Source organism: Rhagoletis zephyria, unplaced genomic scaffold, assembly GCF_001687245.7.
Source record: "Rhagoletis zephyria isolate East Lansing unplaced genomic scaffold, Rhagoletis_zephyria_1.1 Rzeph_scaffold_03731, whole genome shotgun sequence".
Classification (NCBI taxonomy): Eukaryota; Metazoa; Arthropoda; class Insecta; order Diptera; family Tephritidae; genus Rhagoletis; species Rhagoletis zephyria.
In genome coordinates, this window is record NW_016160814.1 from 44,773 (window position 1) to 49,043 (window position 4,271).

Below are 4,271 nucleotides of genomic sequence, written 5' to 3' on the forward strand. Positions count from 1 at the left end.
TTATATCATCAACCGTCTGAGGCGTATTCTCTTTAGTGCTAGTTTCATTACTACTTTTGCTGGTAGATTGGTCATTTATAACCAAAGTATTGGGATTAGCCTCAGCGCTATTGTTTGAAGTAGCTTCTGATTCAGATACTTCAATGGTGTTTGCCGATTCAGACGCTTCATTAGAGTTGCGTGGTCGAATTTGATTAAGATGTCTTTTGATTGTTCTATTATTTAACAATGTACAGCAGTATGACCTAGGGCCTAACTGTTCTCGAATTGTACCTGGAGACCAGCTAGCTTTATTGGGATTACTGTAGTCACGAATCCAAACTGTTTGACCCTGACTCAGTTCTAATTCACGTTTTCCACGGTAGTTGCGTTCACTAATCTCTTGTTTTTCAATAATTTTTTGCTTTACTAAAGGAGGCTTAAGAGTAGAAAAACGAGTCTTGAGTTGTCTACCAAAAAAAATTTTAGCTGGAGACTCGCCTGTGGTACAGTGTACTGGGTTGCGATAGTCTGCCAAAAATCGATTAATTATGTTGTCAATGTCAGCATTAACATTGGCTTTCAGACAAGCATGAAATGATTTTTTAAAAGTTTTTACAAAATTTTCAGCTTGACCGTTTGATGCAGGGTGACCAGGTGGTGTTAACGTTTGTTTTATTCCATTGCAACGTAAAAATTCCTTGAAATCAGCTGAAGTGAATTGTGAGCCATTGTCACTGACCAATACATCCGCCAGTCCAAAACGACTGAAAGTTTCTCTTAATTTACTTATAACAAACTTGGATGTTATGTCTTTGGTCTTAACTATCTTTACCCATTTGGAATAAGAGTCAATGACAATAAGAAAATGAAAATTTTTAATAGGTCCTGCAAAGTCTAAGTGAATTCTACTCCAAACAGAATCTGTTGGTTTCCACGAAATTAACTTACTCTTTTCAGGACTAGACTGCAGAACTTGACAAGGTTTACAACTTTTTATCAACATCTCGATATCATTATCTAACCCTGGCCACCATACATAGGATCGCGCGAGACCTTTTGTTTTAACTATACCCAGATGAGAAAGATGTAGCGATTCTAAGACCGATTGTCTTAGTTTCTGTGGAATGACCGTTCTATAACCCCACATGATACATCCATATTCAACGCTCAACTGGTCTGCCTTGTCGCGATATGCTTTAAAACTTTCATTTTTTACATTTGGTAATGTACCACTTTGAATTGCTTCAAGCAGTCTTGAAAACAAAGGATCTCGTTTGGTTTCTCTTGCGATATCATTAAAACTTAAAGAAATGTGATTGTCAGACTCAACAAAATTTATATAATTACATTCTGGTAAATCTTTACCAATAACAGATTGTGGAATTCTTGATAAGTTGTCAGCATCATTAAGGCTGCCCTTGACATACTCTACAGTATAATTAAAACCAGATAGAATTAGTGCCCACCTTTCAACACGAGCAGATGCCATAACAGGTAAACCCTTAATTTCACTGAAAACTGACACCAGTGGTTTGTGGTCTGTTAACAACTTGAATTTGTTACCTAATAGGTATTGTTTGAGTTTAGTTACTGAAAATATAATAGCTAGTGCTTCTTTTTCTAAAGTGCTATAATTCTTTTCACTTTTGCTTAGAGCTCTAGAAACAAAAGCTATGGGTCTCAAAGAATTATCAGGAAACTTATGCGACAAAACTCCCGCTACTGCGTTATTACATGCATCAGTAGTCAATACTATTGGTAAGTTTTGATTAAAATGAACAAGAACTTGATTGGAACATATATCATTTTTTATCTCTTCATAAGCTTTCTGACACTTCTCTGACCACACAAATTTAACATTCTTTTGAAGTAATTCGTATAAAGGTGACAATTTATGTGCAAAGTTTTTAATAAATTTTGTATAATAATTTACCATGCCCGCAAAGGCTTTTACTTCAGAAATATTTTTAGGAATAGGGACATCTTTTACGCTTTTTATTCTTTCATCAGTTTTGGTTAAACCATTCTTATCTATGGAAAATCCTAGATAGGTGATTTTTTCTTGAAAGAAAACTGTCTTTTTCGAATTTAAAGTTAAGTTCGCTGATCTTAATTTCTCCAATACAAGTCTTAAAGTTTTTATATGCTCTTCCATATTTTTGCCTGTAATAGTCATATCATCTTCATAAACTACGACGTTTGCGATGTTACGCAATAAGCTTTCAATAGCTTTTTGAAATATTGCAGCTGCAGGCTTGATACCAAACGGCAAACGAGTGACTTTGAGAGTGCCTATGTGTGTACTCCACGTACATAATAATTGTGATGCTTTATCTAACTCTAATTGGTTATACGCATTCGATAAATCGAGCTTAGTAAACAATTCCCCACCTTGTAGAGATGCAAAAATTTCTTCAATACGCGGCAATGGATATTTTACGTCAACTAAATACTTGTTCAAAGTTACTTTGTAATCAGCACATATTCTAAATCACCGTTTGGCTTCAAGACTGGGACTAAAGGTGTACCCCAGTCAGAATGATCAACCAGCTCAGGAACTCCTTGTTTTATTAAAACACGTAATTTTGTTTCGACTTTGTCTTTCCCTGCCAATGGCAATGGACGCCATAATAAAGATAAAAATAAGATAAAGATACTTTGCTCACATTGTATTTACCAAGTGAGTCTTGAAAAACATTTGAAAATTCACTCTTAATATTTCGAGCTAACTCCTCTTTAGTAAGATTGTTAATTGAATTGACTTGTAAAAGTTCAAAATTGAACGCGCGTAAAAATGATCTACCTAACAGAGGTGGGTTATCATGTTTGGTCACAACTACAGTAATCTCTTTCTTAATACCCAAGTACATAATCTGTGCATTGTACTCACCAACAATTTGTATGCGATCACCACTATAATCAAGATAGGTTGTGTTACACTTAAGAATAGTTTTGTTAAAATGTTGTTTGAAAAATTTCTCTGATATCAGCGTACACGGTGCACCTGATCGCAGGCTGCTCTAACCTCAATACCATCAAACGACACAGAAAGAGAATACACCTCATTCGGCTTTTGATCATTTACACTAAAAATATAATAATTAAAAATATCATCTTTGCAATCATCTTCAACCTTACTACTATTAGATACGTAATTTAATTGTACTTTCATCCGGCATACAGAAGCAAGATGTCCAATTTTACCGCATGAATTGCATTTGCTTTTCTTGAATTTGCATTTTTCGACTCATGGTTACGCCAACCGCAATGACTACTCGTTTTTCGCTCGTTTTTGTTAGATTGACTCGCATCTTTGTTGAAATTTTTCTTCTTTTTCATGAAATTCACGCTAACCTCATTTTTATTTTCGGCCTTTGCCGCCATTTTGCACTCCAGAACCATTGCTTTTCTTAAAGCCTCTTCACAAGTAATAGTTTCAGCTTCTTCACACAATTTTCTAATTGTCTTTCCGTAAATTATTTAATGAATGCATTTTAATTTTCAAATTTTAAATTTGCAGGTTAACGCAAGCTTTTTTACACGAGTGTACCACTCTGCCGCTGTTTCGCTATCTAATCTGTTTGGATAGATGAAACTTTTTTCGTTCTTGGAACACAATTACTGGGGGCGTATAATGTGTCTCTAAAATTAGGCACAATTCTTTAAAAGTTTTTGTCGAGGAGTTTTCGGACTACATAAACTGTGTAGTGTACTATATGCGGCCGTACCCACCGTCTTCAGCAACACATTCTTCTTTTCTTCCTCTTCTTCACATTTTATTTCAGCTAAGTGAATGTCTAGTTTTTCGCGCCATATTGCCCATGTCTCGATGCTGGGCTCAAATTGTGGTACCACCATCATCAATTTCATTAATTCTTCCTGTTGAATTATTGTATTTTTTTCTTTTGACTCGTCGCCAGTTTGTAGTATATTCGTACTTACGAATATCCACTTCAAATAGTACACATATATTGTACTTACAATATATATACTTATTAACAGCCGGAGGAAAAGAAATTACTTGAGCACGTTGCTTAGTGGTAGAAAATGTAGTGGTGGTTTATTCATATGTATATGGATAATTCTAGTGTTGGGTTTATTAACAATGGAGCGTTCGAGAGGCAGCGCAATATTATACGTACTTAAGGTCAAGACACATAAGTACACATAAGTGTGCTAAAGGGCACGTCACATAAAAGTGTGCTATGCTATATTACAGTATGTACATGGCATTTTTTACTTGCGAGATACGTAATAAGGTTTATTCTGGCAGCTAATGCTCTTTTGAT